Source organism: Eriocheir sinensis, chromosome 47 (assembly GCF_024679095.1).
Source record: "Eriocheir sinensis breed Jianghai 21 chromosome 47, ASM2467909v1, whole genome shotgun sequence".
Taxonomy (NCBI): Eukaryota; Metazoa; Arthropoda; class Malacostraca; order Decapoda; family Varunidae; genus Eriocheir; species Eriocheir sinensis.
In genome coordinates, this window is record NC_066555.1 from 6250401 (window position 1) to 6275523 (window position 25123).

Consider the following 25123-nt stretch of genomic DNA (forward strand, 5'->3'; position numbering starts at 1 on the left):
CATATCATCGAACACACACCACACACCACCAAAGCATAACACGGCATTACATTTCCGAGGCTCCAAACACGCGTGGAAAACCATGTATGTAGCGCTGATTTGCTGCCGCTGCTTCCCCTTCGACGAAATGTGGGCGAGGGAGCGAGCGAGCGAGCGAGAGAGAGAGAGAGAGAGAGAGAGAGAGAGAGAGAGAGAGAGAGAGAGAGAGAGATGGCAGGTGTCTCTGTCTGAATATTATTTGAGGAAGGTTGAGGTGTGTGGCTAATGGATCTCTCTCTCTCTCTCTCTCTCTTTCTTTTTTCTTTTTTTTCTTTCCTTTTTTCTTTTTTTCTTTTTTTCTTTTTATCTTTACCTTTCTTTATTTTTATTTCTCTCTCTCTCTCTCTCTCTCTCTCTCTCTCTCTCTCTCTCTCTCTCTCTCTTATTTACTTTCTTTACTTTCTTTTTATCTTTTGCTTCTCTCCTTATTTTTTTTTTGCCCCATTCTCTTTCCTTTTATCTATTCCTTCCCTGTGTCACTTATAAACTTTCTATTTCCGTTCTTTTCTTTCTTAAATTCCCTCTCCCTCTCCCTCTCTCTCTCTCTCTCTCTCTCTCTCTCTCTCTCTCTCTCTCTCTCTCTTGTATCACGTACCTCTGCCTTCCTATCTTTAATTAACTTCCAAGCACATATCTGTTACTCTCGCCATCCACCAATTCTCATTCTGTGCTCGCCTGTCTCTTCACTCCGCGCCTTTAGTAGATTGTTCCCCGCAGTCCCTCTCAGCCTCCCTCTCTCTTTCCCTCCCGCCTGCCTGTCATCCCCGGACACGGCTTTCCCTTCCCTTCTTCCCCGCGCGGCTCTAAACTAGTACTCCAGTAAGTCACATCAAGTATTCTCTCTTTCCCGCACGGCACAATTCAATTATCTGTTCTTTCGTTCATCCGTCACTCGGCCCGACACACACACACACGCACACGTACACACAGACACACACTGGCCGCCCTCTGACCTCTCTCCCACCCTCGCGTCCTCCCTGAACGTAAATCCTTGTCCCCGTCAGGAAATTCGCCTCTAATCCAGTTTAGCTCAGTTTCCCGCAATTACTTGATTCTGACGTCCTCGTTCTCGGCCGTTAATTCCCGGCTTGTTTACCCGTCCACCCTTGGCTGCTGCTGCTGCTGAGGGGGAGTTTTCTTTGGGGAGACATCGTGGTGGTTTACTCTTTCCGTGGGAGGGAGAGGAAAGTAGCTGTATGACAATCTAAAGGCAAGAGAAGAAAAACCAGAGAAAGAACATTAAACTCGGGAAATGTCCGGTCAGGGGGAGTTTTCTTTGGGGAGTCATCGGGGTTTGCTCTTTTATGGGGGGGGGGAGAAGGGGGGGAGGGAAGTAGGTGTATGACAATCTAAACTCAAGAGAAAGAAAACTAAGCAAGAAAATAAAACTAAACGAAGAAAATGGCCGGTCAGGGGGAGTTTTTTTGGGGGTCATCGTGGTTTGCTCTTTTATGGGGGAGAAGGGGAGGAATTAGCTGTATGACAACCTAAACTCAAAAGAAAGAAAACTAAGCAAGAAAATAAAAATCTAAACGAGGAAAATGGCCGGTCAGGGGGAGTTTTTTGGGGAGTCATTGGGTTTGCTCTTTTATGGGGGAGAAGGGGAGGGGGAGGAATTAGCTGTATGACAATTTAAACTCAAAAGGAAGAAAACTAAGCAAATAAAAATCTAAACGAGGAAAATGTTCGGTGAGGGGAGTTTTTTGGGGGGTCATCGTGGTTTGCTGTTTTATGGGGGGGAGAAGGGGAGGGGGGGGAGGAATTAGCTGTATGACAATCTAAACTCAAAAGAAAGAAAACTAAGCAAGAAAATAAAAATCTAAACGAGGAAAATGTTCGGTGAGGGGGAGTTTTTTGGGGGGTCATCGTGGTTTGCTGTTTTATGGGGAGAAGGGAGGGGGAGGAATTAGATGTATGACAATTTAAACTCAAAAGAAAGAAAACTAAGCAAGAAAATAAAAGTCTAAACGAGGAAAATGTTCGGTGAGGGGGAGTTTTTTGGGGTCATCGTGGTTTGCTCTTTTATGGGGGGAGAAGGGAGGAATTAGCTGTGTGACAATCTAAACTCAAAAGAAAGAAAACTAAGCAAGAAAATAAAACTAAACGAGGAAAATGGCCGGTCAGGGGGAGTTTTTTGGGGGGTCATCGTGGTTTGCTCTTTTAGGGGGGGGGGGGAAGGGGGCAGGAATTAGCTGTATGACAATTTAAACTCAAAAGAAAGAAAACTAAGCAAGAAAATAAAAATCTAAACGAGGAAAATGTTCGGTGAGGGGGAGTTTTTTGGGGGGTCATCGTGGTTTGCTGTTTTATGGGGGGGGAGAAGGGGAGGGGGGGGAGGAATTAGCTGTATGACAATCTAAACTCAAAAGAAAGAAAACTAAGCAAGAAAATAAAAATCTAAACGAGGAAAATGGCCGGTCAGGGGGAGTTTTTTGGGGGGAGTCATTGGGGTTTGCTCTTTTATGGGGGGGAGAAGGGGAGGGGGGGGAGGAATTAGCTGTGTGACAATCTACATGTAAAAGAAAGAAAACTAAGCACGAAAATAAAAGCTGGACAAGAAAAACGTCCAGTGAGGGGAGTTTTCTTTTGGGAGTCCTCGTGGTATACTCATCCTGTGGGTAGGTGGGTGGGTGGGGCAGTGTACAAGAGTGTCTGAAGGAAAGAGAAAGAAAAATAAACAGTGGGGCAGAGTACAAGAGTGTCTAGAAGCAACAGAAAGAAAATTAAACAGTGGGGCAGAGTACAAGAGTGTCTAGAGGCAAGGGAAAGAAAAATAAACAGTGGGGCAGAGTACAAGAGTGTCTAGAGGCAAGGGAAAGAAAAATAAACAGTGGGGCAGAGTACAAGAGTGTCTAGAAGCAACAGAAAGAAAATTAAACAGATAAAATAACCACCTCACGCTGCCTTATAAGCGAAGTGCAACAGGATGACGCTAATAGACACGGATCAAGTTTTGCTGCAGAAGTTGAGAGTACATGAGAGTCTAAAAGCAAGAGAAAGAAAAATAAACAAAGAAATATCCGTAGTCTCACGCTGCCTCCTCATCAACGAAATTTACGATGATGATGAAAGACGTGGATCAGGTTTAGCTCAAGTGGTGTTTACATGCTCCCTCTTGAAAGACTTTTGACTCGTATAAAAGAAAACTAATAAGATCATTGCGGAGTTTACCAGTGAGAGGGATTGATGAATGAAGATACTGCTTAACTCTTGCATTTGAAAGTTGGACATAGGTTTGATTTTTTTTCTTCTGGCACGTTCATGAAAGCTAAGTGAAGCAAGGATGAGTTTACCAGTGAGAGGGATTAAAGAATGAAGATACTGCTTAACTCCTGCATTTGAAAGTTGGACAGAAGTTTGATTTTTTTTTCTGGCACGTTCATGAAAGCTAAGTGAAGCAAGGATACATGACCTCCTCTCTTAATTGTGCCTTTAGAGCTTCAATAGGGTGCTTCTTGCGGGTGGTTGGGTGACGAAGGAGGTTGAGGAGGGTGAGAGCAGGTCGTGGGCGCGTGAGGTGCTCCGAAAAGTCATATAAAGGCCGGAGGGGAAGGATGTTGCAATGTCAGAATCCCCGAAATGAAAGTTATGAAAGCGCTCAGAAGCCGCCGGTTTTGTCTCAAGTGTAGAATATTACATTTTTGTGCAGGTTGAGATTTTTATATATTTTTTCACGACTTCTGCATTCAAGCCGAGGCAGCCTCCCGGGGAAAGTTATATTTGCAAAGCTATTCCGCGTAAATCTGCGAAAAAAGTATCTGGTATTCAACGTTTAAAGAAGAAGAAAAAATATGCTCTGGGAGGAAACGTCATTTTTTTCTACTCCTTTATTTTATTTTGTGAGCTATTATATATTTTCTTTATGTGCGTACCTCAGAAAGTGCCGGTAACTCTCATGGGTTGGCGCGGTATGAGTTGTTTTCAGCGTTTATTTTACTAGGTGGGGATGTGATGATTATTGAGTGAGCTGTTTATTCATTCATAGGAGGTAGTCCCATGATGTTACCTGCCTACATACATACCAATAGGGACACGCACACCTATACACACATATCCACTTTTTTTTTTACAGCAGAGGAGACATTTCAAGGGCGTAAAAAAAAAAAAATAATAATAAAAAAAGCCCGCTACTTACTGCTCCTGAATAGAGTACAGAGGAGTGGCCAAAAAGAGAAATACCTTACCTGTTACCATACCTACCTACCTACCTGCATATCACCCCCCCCCCACACACACACACCACAAACCCACTCACATCCTCCTCCCCCCCACACCAAACCCCATACCCATCCATACGAATCCTTAGCTCCCCCTCACACACTTTCATCCCCCCTCACACACACACACACACACACACACACACACACACACACATCTATACCATACCCTACACACATATACGTCCCCCCCTCCCTTCCCCCCCCCCACCCACACATATATACATTCCTCCCACTGCACCCCCCCACGCATCCCACCAACCCACATGTCCCTTCCCCATACACACATCTAACCTCCCCTCTACATATCCACCCCCCACATCTACACATCCATGCCCCTCTCACTCACCCGGACATCTATCCTCCTCCTCCCCTCCATCCCCCTCCTCCTCCCCCTCCCCCACGCGCGTCTCGGCTCCCGGCAATAAGCGTTCCTCCCGCCGTCCGTCGCGTGTAAATAATTAAGCTTCGTCCTTCACAGCGCCGGGACTTCATCAACACGCCGCCGCCGGAAATGATGAAGCGCTGATGTTTGCCGTTTTCAGGTTAATAAATATTTCAGTTTTATCCTCATTAATTAACCGAATCCGATAACCTTTCAGCTGCAGTCTTTATATTAAATTCCCGACGTGAAATTACCGAACCCCGAACAAAAAAATATATATGTAACATCAAGTTAATTAAATCTTCCAACTTTATTTCAATGCCGTGAAAAGTGTTTGCTTAATTTGGCGCTGTCAGTCTTCCGGAGCACACAATTCCAAAACAAATAACAATGAAGAAGCAGCAACTCCACATCCAATTCCAAAACAAATTCCAAAACAATTCCAAAACAAATTCCAAATTCCAAAACAATTCCAAAACAAATTCCAAAACAATTCCAAAACAAATTCCAAAATAATAACAAATACTAATAATAACAAATTCCAAAACATCCAATTCCAAAACAATTCCAAAACAATTCCAAAACAAATTCCAAATTCCAAAACAATTCCAAAACAATTCCAAAACAAATTCCAAAACAATTCCAAAACAAATAACAATGAGAGGAAGCAACTCCACACCATCGCTTGTGCTTTCTTTCGTCCCACAGTGCCGCGTGTATTGCATCGCCGCTCCACTCACGGCGCACGGGAAGAAGTGAAATAAAAACACTTTATTGTTTTACGAATCACTGGGCAAGACCCTCGACTTGGCTGACTTATTGGCGACTTACTTTGGTGAGCTCCGGACACGATGACCCTGTTAAAAACTTTGTCTCCCGGGCGGCCACACTTCAGGCCGCGCCGAGGTGGAGGGCCCCGTGGACATCTTCGTGTGATTTGTTTCTGAAGAAAATAATATAAATGTCAGGAAACAAGGCGCGTTTGACATGGGAAAGATAGTTTAATGAATAAAGAAATAAGTTTGCCTGCAGACATGCTATTAAACTTGACATAACGAAGACAAAGGAACTCGCCTGGTGGGCAGACTCTAAACACCGGTGCTCTTATGAAGCGTGCGGGCCGCCGGTGACCCTGACCCTGCTCCGGGAGACTAACAGGCCCTCGCCGTCCTCAGATACCTTGGGAAAAACTGCCAAGACAGAGCGCCGCCGTGTTGTGTCTGTTCCACACGACAGAGTGAAGGAGACTTGTTCCAACATGAAACTGCACTCAGTTATGAAAAGGATGTGACTGTTTCCAAAAGATGCACGTCTTTCAGGACATTTGTGAAAAAATTAAAGCGGTGTCTGCGAATGTTCTCAAAGGTAAGAAAAAAAGATCCTAATTAAAGGTATAACCATGGTCATTATATATTCAACAACACATGAGCGCCGAAAAGGGAGACTAACAACACCGTATAGAAAGAGAATCAGAAATGTGAATGTCAAGCAAATGTCGACGCTCTACAGCCAAATATACCCATCGAGAGTACTTCTCTTCGGTACTTCAGTATTAATGTTACAATCACCGTACTGCTCAGATCCTCGCCAGCAAGAGGGGAGGGGGAGCACGAGGGGGGGTGCTGCCTGGAGCCTGGCCGACGGAGCGAGCGGTGGGGCGTCGCCTCCTGATATTTAGCAACTGAAGGTCAAACAGATTCTCCTCCGTGTCTCTTGCAGCCCGCCGTCCCGTGTACACTAACCAGCTCCTCTTGTGTACACGTCTCCGCCTTGTGTACCCTGTCATGTGTATCTGCCCTGCTGTGTGTACGCCTGGCCCCGTGCACACAGCCTATTTGTCAGCGTGTAGAGTCCGTCCGTCTTGTGTACACAGGGGCGTGGCGTGTGTGCCCGCCCTCTCGTACACATCCATTTGACGCTGCACACACACTCCTTGTTTTTGTCTTGCGTGAAAACGTTCCCCTTCCTCTGTACACAACGCGCTTACCTCAGGACCACGCCTAGGCTGCCCACCATCGCCACCACCACCACTACTACCACCGCCATCATTATCTGCTTCTCACACCACCACCACCATCACCACTGTCATTCTTTGGTTCTCACTCCACTACCAACACCAACACCACCGCCACTACCACCACTACAATCAATCTCTGCTTCTCACACCACCACCACCACTATCATCGTCACCACCACCACCACCACCATTCCCTGCCTCTCACACCTGCCCGCTCCTCTTTCCCTCGCGTCCTCTTCAACCCACGACTCTGCCCTTTACCGCCCCTCATCACGCCCTCTGTGCCTCATGAACTAAGCAAGATGTGCACTCGCGTGTGTTATATTTCATCGAAGCCACAAGAATTATAACACCGATGGGTTCTCCTGAAATCAGTGTCAATATAATATAACCAAATATATCCATCTATATTGGGAGTATACGTTATAGCTACGCGTGGCCTCAAAGCTCCTCTCCGGCGCATTATCCCTTGAGCCTGTAGTTGGAAAGAGCCCATTACCGCGGGACATCCTGGTTACCACAGTTCACGTTGCCCAGGTTTCCCCAGGTACCAATTTACCCCGACCCGTCCGAAAGGGAGGATGAACAGCTTGGCGAAATGCACGCCGACTGACCTAACCCCCAGACCCCGAGACAATCACCACCCCGACCACCACGCCCAGCACCACACACACGGCCGGCAGCCCCTCCACGCATGTGTGTTTATTAAAAATACAAAGAAATAGATAAATAACTACATTGATGAGGCGGCGGCGGAGTGGTCAGCAAGCGGACGTGGTGATCCGGAAGATGCGAGTTCAATCTCACCGCAAGCAGCTTACAATATTCAACCATCACCGAGCGCCAGTCCAGACCTTCAATCAAGAGGAGCACCGGGGCCAAGCAGTGTCATGCATCACGGCAGCCGCTTGAAGTAAAATTGATCCCCGCCTCCAACGGGCTGAGGCCGTGCACCAGGCCATACAAGAGAGACTACCGGCATCATAGTTAGCACATTAAACAAGAGACAAATGATATTCACTCCGAGTTTAGTGGATATTGAAATATGAGAGAAATCTACCGTAGATATTTATGGGCGCCTTCTTGGCTAAAAAAAAAAAAATAAATAAAAAATAAAAATAAAAGTTCGTGTCATTAGTGGCGTTTTCACCTCCTAAAAGTCAAAGCAGCGACAGGGCTCCTCGGGTGCTTGAGTCTCCCTCCGACCTGCTGAACACTTCTCTCTCTCTCTCTCTCTCTCTCTCTCTCTCACAAGGAGGCCGCGATGCAGAGATTGTCTTCTGCTCATCTCTAGCAACAAAATGCACGGTGCACATACAGTTTATTTTATGATGAGCTTCAGTGTATTTTGGGGGTAAGTAATTTTCATGATAAAATGACTAATCTAAATATTTCGTTTTCATCAGCCGTCCGGGAGAGGTAATGAAAGACATGATTGCGATCTTTAATTACTTAGTCTAAAAATGTGAGGCAATGAATAAAACATCCTGATACACGAGATTACCTAGATAGAGCCTGACAGTACACCGTCCCGCCCTTGTCGTCAATAGATTTGTACAACTACAGCTCCCCCTAAGTACACACCCATCGCCCGGCCGCGGCACACACCCCTGCACACCCCTGCACACCCCAGCACACCCCAGCACACCCCTGCACACCCCTGCACACCCCGGCACACCCCTGCACACCCCAGCACACCCCTGCACACCCCGGCACACCCCACCACACCCCTGCACACCCCACCACACCCCTGCACACCCCACCACACCCCTGCACACCCCACCACACCCCTGCACACCCCACCACACCCCTGCACACCCCACCACACCCCAGCACACCCCGGCACACCCCACCACACCCCTGCACACCCCACCACACCCCTGCACACCCCACCACACCCCTGCACACCCCACCACACCCCTGCACACCCCACCACACCCCAGCACACCCCTGCACACCCCACCACACCCCTGCACACCCCACCACACCCCAGCCCACCCCACCACACCCCAGCACACCCCTGCACATCCCACCACACCCCTGCACACCCCACCACACCCCACCACACCCCGGCACACCCCTGCACACCCCTGCACACCCCTGCACACCCCACCACACCCCTGGCACACCCCACCACACCCCTGCTCACCCCACCACACCCCTGCACACCCCACCACACCCCTGCACACCCCACCACACCCCTGCACACCCCTCCACACCTCTGCACACCCCACCACACCCCAGCACACCCCTGCACACCCCACCACACCCCTGCACACCCCACCACACCCCTGCACACCCCACCACACCCCTGCACACCCTACCACACCCCTGCACCCCCCAGCACACCCCAGCACACCCCAGCACAACCCCCCACACCCCAGCACCCCCCGTCCCACCCCGGCACACCCCACCACACCCCTGCACACCCCAGCACACCCCACCACACCCCTGCACACCTCCGCACACCCCAACACACCCCAGCCCACCCCACCAAACCCCAGCAAACCCCGCACACCCCTGCACACCCCAGCACACCCCACCACACCCCTGCACACCCCTGCACACCCCGGCACACCCCTGCACACCCCAACACACCCCTGCACACCCCAGCACACCCCTGCACACCCCAGCACACCCCTGCACACCCCAGCACACCTTTCACCCGCCCAGCAACACGTGTCACTGATACTTGTCGCCACACAGTCATAACGTGAGGCCTATCGACGGGAGGAGGGGGAGGGGGTATTTAAGTCCAAAAATACTGAGTGGCTGGCGTCAGGTGGTTGGTAGAAGCGGTTGAACTTTACATTATTATTATTTTTGGCTGGAGGGCAGAGCGAGTGATAAACAGTGATAAGCAAATGAAAACAGTAGGCATCACGCTGTTCAAACTCACAGACGATGCCATAAACAAGACTCTAAAGGCTGGTATTATAAGACACGTTCACTTCTCACATCAACTATTTATGAAGGTCAAAGAAGGGACCAGTCGGGTTCTAATGAGTGTTTCTTTAGGCTCATGCTGCTGGGGAAGGATCAAACTGCCACCAGGGCCATAAAACTACTCCTGGAAATGCCCTCAACTCATACGAAAGCCTTGTCAAATATGTGAACGCGGGCGACGAAATGTTTTAAAATGCGACACATAATTTACATTCAGGGAGACGTCGTAAGACTCTCCTCCTGATAGAGTTAGTCGTACGAAGGAAACAGTTAGAAGTATTGGTGATCCGGGTTAAAAAGTGTATAAGAAAGTAAGACTCTGGTCAACTCTTGCATTAGGAGGATTGACAGCTTAGCCCTTTCACTGCGGATTTCCTACAGTCAGACCACCAAGCTACAGGAATGGAACAAAAAGTGGCTGCTACAATTCAATGAAGAGAAATGTAAAGTCCTGCACCTTGGAAGGAGATATCCAGCACACCAGTATCACATGGGAAACACTCCACTATCCATTACAGAGGCAGAGAAAGACCTGGGACTGTATGTTAAAAGGCTACCACTGAGAGCCAAATCCATGACAATCGCAGCGGACGGGTAAGATTCTGGTCAACTCTTGCATTAGGAGGATTGACAGCATAAGAATGAACTAGAGTAGCTACAACAGACTCTCAGCCCATCATGAGAAGTGAGGAAGATTAATATGTGTGTCCCTTCTCCAGCAGGGTGGGCGGCGGGGCGGCAGAGGTTCCGGCAGCGGCCCGAGAGTGTGGAGGTGGTGGAGGGCGAGGACGTGTTGCTGCGCTGCGAGGTGCTGGACCAGGAGGGGCGCGCCCAGTGGACCAAGGACGGCTTTGCCCTGGGTGAGTGTGACGCTGTGTTGTGTTGTGCTGTGTGTCCTTCCTTCCTTCCTGCCCTCCTTTTTGCCCTCCTTCCTTCCTTCCTTCTTTCCTTCCTTCCTTCCTCCCTTCCATCCTTCCTTCCTTCCTTCCTTCCATCCTTATTTCCTTCCTTCCTTCCTTCCTCCCTTCCATCCTTCCTTCCTTCCATCCTTTTTCCTTCATTCCTTACTTCCTTCCTTCCTCCCTTCCATCCTTATTTCCTTCCTTCCTTCCTTCCATCCTTTTTCCTTCATTCCTTACTTCCTTCCTTCCTCCCTTCCATCCTTATTTCCTTCCTTCCTTCCTTCCTTCCTCCTCTACTTTTCTTCCGTTCATTTCCTCACTCTCAGGACCAGGATTAGCGAGCTCAGCAGACCAAGGATGGATTTGCCCTGGATGAATGCGTTGTGTTGTGAGTCCTTGCTTCCTTTCTTCCTTCTCTGCTTCCTTCCTCTCTAAAAAACCTATCTCTATGTATCTATCTATCTATGTTTATCTATTTATCTATCTGTCAATCAATTTATCTATCTATCTATCTATCTATTTATCTTTATCTGTCTGCCTATCTTTGTCCTGGTAGCATTTCATCCAGTTTTGCCTCCCTCGTTCCTCCTGCCGTCCCCTCCGTGTTAAGGGCTCATCATCTCCCACAAAGGGGAATTACCTCCCCCTCCCTCACCGTCCCCAAGCACACCCCGCCTCCCCTCCCCGCCCCCAACGTAATTCACTTCATTCCGCTCCCACTCGTCCACACAATTATTCCTACTTTTTACACGCTGAAACATGGCTTTTTGAGTCCACGGCAAAATGCACTGTTTTACCCTCCCAATGAGCCAGTGCCCTGTGCCTTCACGCGTCCCCTACCTCTGTCCCCTCCCCCTGTCCCTTCTTCCTTGTCCCCTCCCCCTGTCCCCTCTTCCTTGTCCCCTCCCCGTGTCCCTCCCTCCCCTGTCCCTCTTCCTTTCCCTCCCTCCCCTGTGTCCCCTCCCTGTGTCCCTCCCTACGTCCCCCACCCCTGTCCCTCCCCTGTCCCTTCTTCCTTGTCCCCTCCCCCTGTCCCCTCTTCCTTGTCCCCTCCCCGTGTCCCCTCCCCGTGTCCCCTCCATACGTCCCCTACCCCTGTCCCCTCTTTCGTGTCCCTTCCCCGTGTCCCTCCCCGTGTCCCCACCCTGTGTCCCTCCCCGTGTCCCTCCCTGTGTACCCCTCCCGTGTCCCTCCCCACGTCCCCTACCCCTGTCCCTCCCTGTGTCCCTCCCTGTGTCCCTCCCTGTGTCCCCACCCCGTGTCCCTCCCTGTGGCCCATTCCCCCCCCCTTCCCTGCTGGGCCACAGACGCACCACCAACCGTCCTCTGCCCCGTCCGTCCTGGTGCAGGCTCATGAATATGTATGATTTAATTTCCCTCCGACACGGGCAAAAAAGGAGAACAAATAATGGCTTATACAGTGCTTCTCGCTCATCAGATTTTGCACCGTTTTTTTGTGTGTTCAGCGCTGCATGTTTGGGGCGTAATTGCGCGGAAGCGTATCTCAGTCAGTGGCACAGTTTACACTCCTCACTTTTCACGGGCCTGTCAAGAGGCGGCTGTGGTGGCGGCGGCAGTAATGTTGGCGCGGGCAATTACGGCGGTGGGAGTGACAGCGGCGGAGGCGGAAAAGAGGTAAGTGGGTAGGCAGCATCAATGGGGCAGGGCGGCATCTTTGTAGCGCACCAGTTGAGCTAATGGCGCAGAGGCAGTACGGAGAGACGGTAGGCAGCATCAATGGGGCAGGGCGGCATCTTTGTAGCGCACCAGTTGAGCTAATGGCGCAGAGGCAGTACGGAGAGAGTGGGTAGGCAGCATCAATGGGGCAGGGCGGCATCTTTGTAGCGCACCAGTTGAGCTAATGGGGCAGAGGCAGTACGGAGAGACGGTAGGCAGCATCAATGGGGCAGGGCGGCATCTTTGTAGCGCACCAGTTGAGCTAATGGCGCAGAGGCAGCACTGAAATAGGACGGCAGCATCCCAAGAGTGGCTGCACGTGTAATAGATGGGGAGGCGGTGGCTGATGGTTAGCGTGCGAGTTCCACCGATGCACGCAGACACTTTCAACCATCGACGAGTGGCGGAAGACTACCTTCATGCTGCCCTGGTATTCAATCAACCCTAACTTCAGCGACTTCGTTCAAGAGGAGCACCGGAGGGCAGCATGGGCCAAGCAAGAGTCATACACCACGGCGGCCACTATAAATAAAATTCGCCTGCACCACTAAAGGGCTGGGGTCGTCCAAGAGGCCCCTCAAGGCAGCACTTAAAAAAACGCGGATAACAGAGATAAGGGCACAGCATCATAATTGTCACTACATTCGTATCATCTGCGGGGGCATAGAAGAATTAGCAGCAATGCATTATGAAAACAGCAGAACAGCATCGTGGAGAGACAGTAGCAGAGCAGCATCAGAACAGCCCAGCATCATAGTAGCGGTGGGAGTTAACAGAACCAGAGAGAACATACAGATAGCAGCGTAGCATCACAACAGCAGCACAGCATCGTGGAGAGACAGTAGAAGGGTAGCATCAGAACAGCCCAGCATCATAGTAGCGGTGGGAGTTAACAGAAGCAGAGAGAACATACAGATAGCAGCGCAGCATCACAACAGCAGCACAGCATCGTGGAGAGACAGTAGAAGGGCAGCATCAGAACAGCCCAGCATCATAGTAGCGGTGGGAGTTAACAGAAGCAGAGAGAACATACAGATAGCAGCGCAGCATCACAACAGCATCGTGCTAGTGGTGGGAGGTAACAGCGGCAGCGAGAACAGACATATATTGGCAACGCAGCATCAACGTATGTATTATGTCAGCGGCCGAGGCAATACCGGAGAGTGGGTGAGTAGGTGTGTGCAGCATCAGGGCGGTAGTTGTGTCAATGAGTAAAGTTATATCAGAACAGCGAGGCGCCTCCGTTGTTCTTGTTAATCTGGGACGCCGTGGCTCCCGTGGGATGTGTCGCAGGATTACACCGCCGCGCCCAACGATCCCTGCCCAACATCCGCCGCCAGCCGCCCCCCGCCGCTGCCTCCCTCCCTCCCGCCGTGCCGCCGCCTCCACGCACGGAAGTTCCGGCCCAAAATACGGATTAACCAGGGCAATTTTGAGACGGGCGTAAAAACGGGCGACTAAATTTATGAGTTGGTGGCACGAGGGGCCGAAGAGTGGTGGTTGGACGTGCGTCGCCGCGGCCAGACCAGCACCAGACCCCGCCACGCCTAGCAGCCCTGGCCCTGAGGCTGCTACTGATGCTGCTGCTACAACACTTGGTACTAATTCTACTACTAATTCAACTTTACTGTTTAGATAAGATAAACTCCTCCGTCTCCTCCTCCTCCTCTTCCTCCGCCTCCTCCTGTTCCTGTTCCTCTTCATGTTCCTCTTCCTCTTCCTCTTCCTCCTCGTCCTCCTCCTCTTACTACTACTACTACTACTGCTACTACTACTATACTACAATTGTTGAAAGAAGATAAACAGACAGACACAGGGAAACAGACAGAGAGACAGATACAGATAAACAAAAACAAATTAAGCAAGAAAGAAAGAAAGAAAGAAAAAAAGAAAGAAAAAAGAAAGAAAGGAAACAAAAAGAAAAAAATAGCAGACGAAAAGACAGAGACAAGAGACAAACTAAAAGAACGAAAGCAGAAATAAATAAAGAGCGAGAAAGACAGATAGACAGACAGACCAACCAACCAACAAACAGACATAACGAAGATACAATATACTTTCACCAAGACCAAAAGTCCCTTGCTATGGCTGTTTTCCTTACACCAGCCGCATTAATCAGCCATTCCCTGCGGCACGAGAGAGTTCATTTGTGTGTGTGTGTGTGTGTGTGTGTGTGTGTGTGTGTGTGTGTGTTAATAGACCTCTCCGGGAATACAGATGTGCCGGAGATGGAAAAAAACACCGGTTCAAGTCTCCAACATTCCGGCCTCCAAACTCACATATTCGACAAAGCTTTCGTAGGGGGTTCCGAGGATTTCCAGGGGTGGTTTTATGACCCTGGTGGTAGATGGACCCTTCTTTTGTGCCGTGAACCTAAAATAAACACTCATTAGAACCCGGCTGCTCTCCTATTTGGCCTTTGAAAGTAGTTGATGTGAGAGGTTGAAGCCTTTGACAATACCAACCTTTGTGTGTGTGTGTGTGTGTGTGTGTGTGTGTGTGTGTGTTGGAGAGTTTCTATAGCAACACACTCCCCCGGGGCGCCCATAAGCCTTCAACATATGCAATAAATAGTTCTGTGGGGGGCGAAGGGTTTCTGGCGTGGGCAGTAGCGATGGGGCGTCTCCAGGTTACCGTACATTCTGCTGTCAATATTACCTTCCCTTCCTCCCCTGACACCACCCTTCGTCCCTCCCACCCGCGCACGACCGCTATTCTTCACAGCGGTTTGTTCATCGGAGTGGTTCTAACATAAAAAAGGGTCCTGGTTTTGGTCCCTTCCCCTTGAGTATTGCATCCGGAGCCCACACTTTTAAACTTCTCTCGCTGGTATACAGTTTTCGGCTTCTCCTGTGCTCGATGCCCGAATTATTGGCCCATAAAAAAGTGATAGAGTAAGGAGAAGGAAAGTGAGGAATGGATGGATTAAGTGGATAGAAATGGAAGGAAGGAGGAAAGGAAGGAAGGAAGGAAGGAAGGATGAATGGAAGTGGATAGAAATTGAAGGAATGGAAGGAAGAAGGAAAGGAAGGAAGGAAAGGAGGGAGGGATGGAGTAAGTGGATAGGAATGGAAGGAATGGAAGGAAGGAGGAATGGGTTGAGTGAGTGAACGGTTAACTGGATGATTGACTGACTCACTGACTGAATTAATGAATGAATGCATGAGGGAAGAAAGGAAGGGAACAAGGAAGGAATATGAGGAAGGAAGGAAGATGGAAAAAAGAAAAGCGAGGAAAATGATGCGGGGTGAAGACAGTAGAAAACAATGACTGAAGGAAAAAGAAAATAAAGAAGAAAGAAAGAAAAGGAAGGAAGAAAATGAAGTAACGCAGAATACAAAAAAGGAAGGAAAGAAGGAATGAACGAATAAGCAAACAAAATAATAAAACGAAAATAAGAGGAAAATTAAGAAAAAGGGAAAAGAAAACGGAGCAGAAATGAAAGGGAGAACTGTGACAGAGACGAAAGAATTAGGAAGAAAAAAAAATAAGTAGGAGTTGAATGAGAGACACAAAGGAAGGAAAGGAAAACAAAATTAAGCAAAAATGATAAAAACAAGAAAAGAGGATAAGGAGAAGAAAGTGAAGGTAGGAAGAAAAGGAAGAAAAAAGAAGAAATATCGAGAGAGAAAAACGAATAGAGAAAAGAAGAAAGAAATTAAAGCAAGAAACAAACACAAACAAAACAAAAGAAAAACAGACACAAATAATGATAAAATAAAGAAGAAAAGAAAGGAAGATTAAAAGGGAAAAAAATGGAGACTGCAGGAAACAAAAGTAAAATTACAGAAAGGAAGGAAGGAAGCCGAGAAGGGGAAAAATAATAAAAGGAAAAGAAACAAGGAAACACTGCAGGAAACAAGAAGGAGAAGAATAAATAGCAGAGGAGGGAACAACAAGCAAGGCAAAGGAGGAGAAACGAAAAGAAAATGGGGGGATAAATGAGAGAGAGAGAGAGAGAGAGAGAGAGAGAGAGAGAGAGAGAGAGAGAGAGAGAGAGAGAGAGAGAGAGAGAGAGAGAGAGAGAGAGAGAGAGAGAGAGAGAGAGAGAGAGAGAGAGAGAGAGAGAGAGAGAGAGAGAGAGAGAGAGAGAGAGAGAGAGAGAGAGAGAGAGAGAGAGAGAGAGAGAGAGAGAGAGAGAGAGAGAGAGAGAGCGAAAGAGAGAGAGAGAGAGAGAGAGAGAGAGAGAGAGAGAGAGAGAGAGAGAGAGAGAGAGAGAGAGAGAGAGAGAGAGAGAGAGAGAGAGAGAGAGAGAGAGAGAGAGAGAGAGAGACAGACAGACATACAGACAAACAGAGCGAGACAGACAAACAGAGGGAGAGAGGGAGAGAGAGAGACAGACAGACAGACAAACAGAGAGAGAGACACAGACAGACAGAGAGAGAGAGAGAGAGAGAGAGAGAGAGAGAGAGAGAGAGAGAGAGAGAGAGAGAGAGAGAGAGAGAGAGAGAGAGAGAGAGAGAGAGAGAGAGAGAGAGAGAGAGAGAGAGAGAGAGAGAGAGAGAGAGAGAGAGAGAGAGAGAGAGAGAGAGAGAGAGAGAGAAGCAGGAGAAAGATGGAAAGGGAGGAGTAATAAAAACAAGTACGAAGAAGAGGAGAAACTTGGAGATGCAAGGAAGGAAGGAAGGAAGGAGAGAGAAAGAGAGAAAAGGAGAAACAACGAAACATAGAAAGAAAAAAAATGAGATGGAATGTAAATTTAGGTAGAAAGACACAGATAGATATACTGAATAGTTAGACAAAATGATAGATAGATAAACAGCTAGATAGATAGAAAAAAGACATGGACAAATAAGTAGATATATAGATAAAGGTGAATGCATAAGATAAACAGATAAAGACGAATAGAAAAAGCGAGTAAAAGAAAGAAAGAAAGAATTAATGAAAAAAAGAAAGTAGCGGGGAAGGAGGACAGTCATAAGAGATAAAAAGATTACGTTAAAAAAGAAGATGAAAGGATAAAAAGGAGAGAGAGAGAGAGAGAGAGAGAGAGAGAGAGAGAGAGAGAGAGAGAGAGAGAGAGAGAGAGAGAGAGAGAGAGAGAGAGAGAGAGAGAGAGAGAGAGAGAGAGAGAGAGAGAGAGAGAGAGAGAGAGAGAGAGAGAGAGAGAGAGAGAAGGGAGGGGGAAAGAGCTGAATAGAAGAAGAAACGAAATATATAAAAAAAAATATATATATACAGAGAGAGAGAGAAAAAGGAAACTTATTGAGGCAGGAATTAAATTAAAAACAATTAATGTCTTGGGAGGAGAGAGAGAGAGTGAGAGGGAGAGAGAAGGAAATATCAAATACGAAGAGAGAGCCAGAAAATTTTACCTTTCCTAATTAAAAAAAGTGAAGCGTATTTCTTGTCACAGGTATTAAGGAAAAGTCAGTGTGTATTAAAGTCTCTCCCTTAGCAAATTATAAGAGAGAGAGGGAGGAGGGGAGGGGAGGCGAGGAGAGGAGAGGAGAGGAGAGGAGAGAGAGAGAGAGAGAGAGAGAGAGAGAGAGAGAGAGAGAGAGAGAGAGAGAGAGAGAGAGAGAGAGAGAGAGAGAGAGAGAGAGAGAGAGAGAGAGAGAGAGAGAGAGAGAGAGAGAGAGAGAGAGACGCAAACATGTAATTATTCAAGCCTAAGGCATATCCATTATCCTTCAGCTTTGACCCTAATGTGAACGAGGTTAGCCCCTTAAAAGAGAAACCCTTCCGTCTAATGCAGTGGAAGGGGTTTTATGTTCTTTAATTTTATGCGGTAAGGCGAGAAAAACAAAGGTAAATATTCACCCCTAAAGCTGACCCTCTTGCCGCTGACCTAACATGAACATCGATGGGAAGAACAATTGTACATTCACACAAGAAAAAGAATCGTTGTATGCATGGTTCATTGTTTTACCGTCCAATGCTTTCTGTATTAAGGAGAGCGACAAAGAACTCGTAACTATGCACGTCAGAAGAGCATCCATCTGTCCTGAGCTGAGAAAGGGGCAGGAAAAAGGGGAAGAGAGAGAGAGAGAGAGAGAGAGAGAGAGAGAGAGAGAGAGAGAGAGAGAGAGAGAGAGAGAGAGAGAGAGAGAGAGAGAGAGAGAGAGAGAGAGAGAGAGAGAGAGAGAGAGAGAGAGAGAGAGAGAGAGAGAGAGAGAGAGAGAGAGAGAGAGAGAGAGAGAGAGAGAGAGAGAGAGAGAATAATATATAGAAAGAATGAAAAAAAATATGATAAGATAGACAGATTCAGTGGTCAATGTAGTAATATGCAGTGGTCAGTGTTCTGTCGTTCCTAACTTTTGCACTGGGGAGAGAGAGAGAGTCAAAGAAAACGTAATTACTCACACCAGAAGATCAACCTTTTCTCCTGACATATAAGACTCGTCCGTCCAATGCAGCGTTCAATGTTGTCTCGTTTCTCAACCGCTGTATTAAAGGAGAGATACATGATAAACCACGCAACTCTTCACGCCTTCGACATACTCTCTTTGTTTTTCCCCCTGGCTTAACCCGTCCGCTGCGATTGGCACGGATTTCGCCTTCACTGGTAGCCTGGTAACACATGCTCCCCGGTCTTTCTGTCCCTCTGTGGTGGGTAGTGGAGTGTTTCCCATGTGGTATTGGTATGCTGGATTTCCCCTCCCAAGATGCATGACTCCTCATTTTTCTTCACTAAATTGTAGCAGCCACTTTTTGTTCCACTCCTGTAGCTTGGTGATGTCTTCTTGTACGAAATCCGCATCCAAGGGGTTAACCTACACACCAATATGATCATTTTTTTATCAAGGCCTTTATTTTTTTTGCACTTGTCACCTACCATTGTATCTTTTTAGTTTCCTGGAGCTACTTCCACATGTATCCTTAGTTGTATAATCACACTCTGTACTGCCTGGGGGTTGGGATGGCATGCTCCTCCCTTCTCCTTTGTTGTTTACTTGCAACAATAAACTATCAATCAATTAATCCTCAAATTTAGGCACACAGGAAACACACACTAGTCACCTGTTGTAAGCAAAGGTCTGGGTGTTATCGTCTCGCTGCTTATGGATGAAGGTATAAGGTGAAAATCATGCAAATATTTACTCATTAAACTCGATCCTTTTTCCCCTGACCTATGGAGCCGATGAGAACAGATAACTAACACACACACACACACACACACACACACACACACACACACACACACACTTCTCCTCCCGAAATTGACCCCTCTTTCGGCCACCTCTTTGGATTCTTTTCAGGAGCAGTGAGTAGCGGGCTTTTTTTTATCATTTTCTTTTTTTGTGTGCGCCCTTGAGCTGTCTCCTTTGTTGAAAAAAATAAAATAAACGTTAATATATTTCCTCCATTGTAAGAAGGGGATAATGTGTTGTCATGTTTCCTTGCCAAACGATAAAGGAGGAAAAAAAAAAAAAAAAACACGAGTAAATATTCGCTCTGAAGTTCATCCCTTCCCCCTTGAGGAATAAAACTGACGCAAACGAGTTTACACGCACGAAAATAATAAGATAATCGTTTGTAATATGCAAAGGTTAATGTTTTCTCTCTTAACCTCTATGTAAAGAGAAGCAAAATGAAACAATGTAAATATCCTCTATAAAATGTATGCCGTCTATCTCCTCACCTTTAATGTGGAGAGGTTTACATGAACACACACACACACACACACACACACACACACACGCAGACAGACAGACACACACACACACAGAGACAGACAGACAGACAGACAGACACACACACACACACACACACACACACACACACACACACGAAAAAAACTCTGCTTGTCTGTTGTTTGAAGTGGCTATTGTTTCGTCATCTCATTAGTAAGCAATAAAGAGGAAAGGCAAAAATGTTAATAGTCTTGCTGGAAGCTGATCCTCTTTACCCTGACCTACAAAACAAATATGCACAATTATAAAAAGAAATCCGTCCTGCTGGTGTGTTCTGGCGCTTTCTCACTCAACAATAAGGACCTTAGCGAGAGAAAAAAATCATTCGTATACTAGACCATTCCCAAATTATATCCAAAAATATCGAATGCGAACTGGCGCTTTCTCACTCAACGATAAGGACCTTAGCGAGAAATATAAAAAAAGAATCATTCGTAAACTAAAGCATTCCCTAATCACATGCAAAAATAACAAATGTGAACTGGCGCTTTCTCACTCAACGATAAGGACCTTAGCGAAAAATATAAAAAGAATCATTCGTTAATTAGAGCATTCCCTAATTATATGCAAAAATAACGAATGCGAACGAACGAGCAAGCTGTCTCCTACATAAACAATAATTCAATCCAGTTAGTGTGTTGTCCTGTTTTCATGTTTAAAAAGAAAACAGACAGAAAAATGCAGTTATACACGGCTTACGTTGATTCCGTTCCCCTGACATAAAACCAGAGCGAACATGTTAACATTCAGGAAAAGAAAAAATAAAAGTACCCCGTTATAATCAGCGGTCATCGTTTTGTCGTCTCCAAACTTTTGCATATTGGAGCAAGACAAAACCTCGCAAATTTTCAAGTCGGAATTAGATTAACTTTCCCGGGGAGTGTGTGAAAAAGGTGACTGGTACACGGAATAATATCACCCCTTGTCGTGTCGTGTCATTATCAAACTACAAAGAAGAGAGAAAAAGAAATACACATAATCACGCCAGAAGTTGAGCCTCTCTTCACCGTAACCTATAAATTCAATTGGGGGAGATTTTTTCTACTCGAAGCAAAAGAAAAATAATTGTTCGTTGTAAAAGTGTTTAGTGTTCTGCCGTCTAAAAACTTCTGCATGAAAGAGAGAGAGAGAGATAAAAGCATGTACTAAAATAGGTCATAAGTTAATTCTCATTCCCCCGACTCACACAACCAATGGGAACAAGTTAATTTGCACAGAAAGAAATAAAATAGTCACCCGTTATTTGCAGAAGTTATTGTTTTGCCATGTCCTATTTTCTTCATAAAGGAGGCTGATAAAAGCATGTCAGAATTCACGCCTAAAATTTATGCTTATTCCTCTGACCCATGAAACCAATGCGAACAATTTGACTCGAACAAAAAAAAAGGAAAAGGAAAAGAATGGCCGGTTTATTTGCAGAGGTCATTGCTTTGCCACGTCTCATTTTCTTCATAAAGGAGGCGGATAAAAGCAAGTCAGAATTCACGCCTAAAATTTATGATTATTCCTCTGGCCCATGAAACCAATGTGAACAGTTTGACTCGAACAACAACAACAAAAAAAGGAAAAGAATGGCCGGCTTATTTGCAGTGGTTATTGCTTTGCCGTCTCTCAGTTCCTTCATACAAGAGAAAAACAGAAGCATGAACATATATTCGCCTTAAAGTTGATTCTTGTACCTCTGACCCGCGTAAGCAATGTGAACAATTAGGCTCCACCCCCTAAAAAAGAGAGAAAGTTGAAAAAAAATCGCCCTCTATTTGCAAGGTTCATTGTTTTTGGCGTGTCTTTACTTTGTTTATAAAGGAGAGGGATGAAAGCATGTCGGAGCTCACAGCTTGAGTTTATCCCTGTTCCCCTGACCTTTAAAACGACTGTGAACAAGTTAACTCGCACGAGAGAAAAAAAAAGGCCGATATTTCCAGAGGTCATTTTTTCCCCGTCTCTTATTAATGAAGGAGATGAATAAAACCATGAAAATATTGATCCATAATTCCCTGATCCTCAACACCAATACGAACAAAAAATAAAGTTAACTCGCACGAGAAAAAGAAAAAAATAGCCAATATTTCCCGAGGTCAGTGCTTCCCCGTCTCTTATTTCGGAAGGAAATGAATAAAAGCCTGTAAATATTGATCCCTTATCCCCTGATCCTTAACACCAATACGAACAAAAAATAAAGTTAACTCAGAAAAAGAAAAAAAAAGCCAATGTTTCCAGAGGTCATTGTTTCCCCGTCTCTTATTTCTGAAGGAGATGAATAAAAGCCTGTAAATATTGATCCCTTATCCCCTGATCCTTAACACCAATACGAACAAAAAATAAAGTTAACTCAGAAAAAGAAAAAAAAAGCCAATGTTTCCAGAGGTCATATTTTCCCCGTCTCTTATTTCTGAAGGAGATGAATAAAAGCATGTAAGTACTGATCCATAATTCCCTGATCCTTAACACCAATACGAACTAAAAATACTCGCTCGTTATACACAGAGGTCATTTCTTTCCTTCTCTTATTTTTTATTCAGGAGAGGGAGAAAAGCATGTCAACATTCCAGGCTTAAGCTCACCCCTTCCTCCGTGACCTTTTATTAAAAGTCAACGTGAAGAACCTAACTCGCAAATATACGATACTCTCATCCGGGTACTGAGTCGCTGCATCTCCCCGCTCAACTATGTAAAAAAGCGAAGCAAAAACACGTAAACATTCACTCTAGAAGCAAAGGCTTATCCCCCATTGACCATTAAAACCAATGTGTAGAAGCTTAGGGTCGTATTTTAAAACATTTCGTCGCCCAAGTTCACATATTTGACATGGCTTTCGTAGGAGCTGTAGGCCTTTCCAGGGGTAGTTTTATGACCCTGGTGGTAGTTTGACCCTTCTTCTGTGCCATGAACCTTTAAAAAACACTCATAAAGACCCGATTGATCCCCTCTTTGACCTTTAGAAATAGTCCATGTGAGAAGCGATGGTGTCTTAAAATACAGTCCTTACACGCACACACAGACACACACACACACACACACACACACACACACACACACACGCACGCACAAAAAAATCATTTCGTCCGTTGCCTCGATAATTATGTTTCAGAATCACCGTCACACACGACACTCCGCCCGGCACAAACAGGCGCCGGCTGCAGGACCCGTCAGGCCGCTCATTAATGGATTCAGCGCTCGGCCTCACGAGGTCTCACTGATAAAGGCAACAGTTTTTTCCCTCGGCGTTGCGTCATTACCCTGATTAGATTATTATATGTTTTCTCTCCCCCCCCCCCCCCCCACCCCCGTTCACCGTCTCCTAATCTGAATGTTTTTGTTTATTCCGTTTTTGTTGTTGTTGTTTGCACGGTCGTAAAAATCTGCGTTTCTTTTTCATTATAGAGTGAAGAGCCGCGAATATTTTTTGGTACAGTGTGTCCTTTCCAGCTGAAAAATGGTGACTGGATGAGTTTTTTTTTTTCTGCGTGTGTGTAAGTGTGTGTGTGTGTGTGTGTGTGTGTTTACCATATCGTGTTTACTTAGTTATGGTATACAAACAATTATCTACGCCGTTTCCGTCTCTTGATCGATCAGACTAAGGATTAAATTACTTTATGGTTTATAAGTAGACGATTTCGCTGTCCAGGCCATTACAAGTCCAGTCATGTATGGGGGAACTATGCTTATTGATATCCTTCACGCACATTGTCTACAGTCATCCTTTTCATGTCTTGCTGTTGTTTCACCGTCTCCTGCAAACAAGATTATCAATTTTGTCAACTCCCTCCATTGCCCTAAACACTACGTATTCATGTCGTATATTCTCTCTCTCTCTCTCTCTCTCATGAACGGTAACTTCATTTTTTCTATTTTTTTCTTTGTACGGTACGACTGTCACACAAACGGTTATCTTGGTTGCCTCTTTCCACTCTTTCGATCGCAGTGTTGATATCTTTATTTTTCTGTGGAGGCCATGGTCATCGTAAGTTAATCCTTCTTTTTATTTTAATCTTGGGCGGATCAGAACCTCTATTAGTTTCTCCTCCATCACCTTGTCCGTGTAGTGAGATTCCATTCTCATCACTGTCAACAATTTATAAAGCTCTCTTAAGATCTTGCCAATTTGCTTCTTGGGTGACAAACATCCATGAACCAACATATCCGGATCATTTTCGTTTTTCAGTATTTTTCATTAACATTGCTTAACTTGGTGACAACCTCTACATATTATTACCCCTATCCAATATCATTCATTTCTTTCATTTAACAGAATTTCCCACTCCTGGATTATCTCGCACACCCTGTCTTGATCTTTTTGCTCTTTCTTAAAATCCTCCTCGTCTTTCACTTTCCTCATAAGCTTAACATTATCTCCAGACATGCTTGCAAATTTGTCGCTCAATCCACCTTGTCGTTTGCATATATCAAAAATATAATGTGAGTGTTTGTTTCTTCGTTTATTATTATTTTTGTGCGTGCGTGCGTGCGGGCGGGCGGGCGTGGGTACGTGTGTGTGTGTGTGTGTGTGTGTGTGTGTGTGTGTGTGTGTGTGTGTGTGTGAGAGAGAGAGAGAGAGAGAGAGAGAGAGAGAGAGAGAGAGAGAGAGAGAGAGAGAGAGAGAGAGAGAGAGAGAGAGAGAGAGAGAGAGAGAGAGAGAGAGAGAGAGAGAGAGAGAGAGAGAGAGAGAGAGAGAGAGAGAGAGAGAGAGAGAGAGAGAGAGAGAGACAGACAGACAGACAGACAGAGACAGAGTGTATCAAGTCAACGTAATAGTGTTTGTGGTGGTGGCTGCCGTGGTGTGTGGTGGGGGTGGTGGCCGGAGTGGTTGTGGTGGCGTTCAAGATACATTACATAAAAATAGGGCCGTGCAATGTGGAGCTCCATTAGGCACGCTCAGCTTACTGTATATTTTTCGCTCTATAATATCACTGTGCGGCGAGCCAAGGTCACGTCTCCGGGGTTCGGTCTGCGTCTGACGAATAGAGGCGGAAATGCGTAAGGCGGGAAGGCAGCGTTTTGTGGGGGGGTCCTCTTCTGTGAGTATTTTTTCTCTTGGTTGTTAATTTTCCTGTTCTCTATCACCCAGACAGTAATATTCCCCCGTTCTCTATCACCCAGACAGTAATATTCCCCCGTTCTCTATCACCCGGACAGTAATATTCCCCCGTTCTCTATCACCCAGACAGTAATATTCCCCCGTTCTTATCACCCAGACAGTAATATTCCCCCGTTCTCTATCACCCGGACAGTAATATTCCCCCGTTCTCTATCACCCGGACAGTAATATTCCCCCGTTCTCTATCACCCGGACAGTAATATTC

At 46.3% G+C, this 25123-nt stretch overlaps 1 pseudogene; it reads left to right on the forward strand.

Annotated features, from left to right (window-relative positions):
* Positions 1-10204: 10204 nt before the first annotated feature.
* The window catches only part of LOC126981303 (nephrin-like), a 38270-nt pseudogene continuing 23351 nt past the window's right edge, over positions 10205-25123 (forward strand).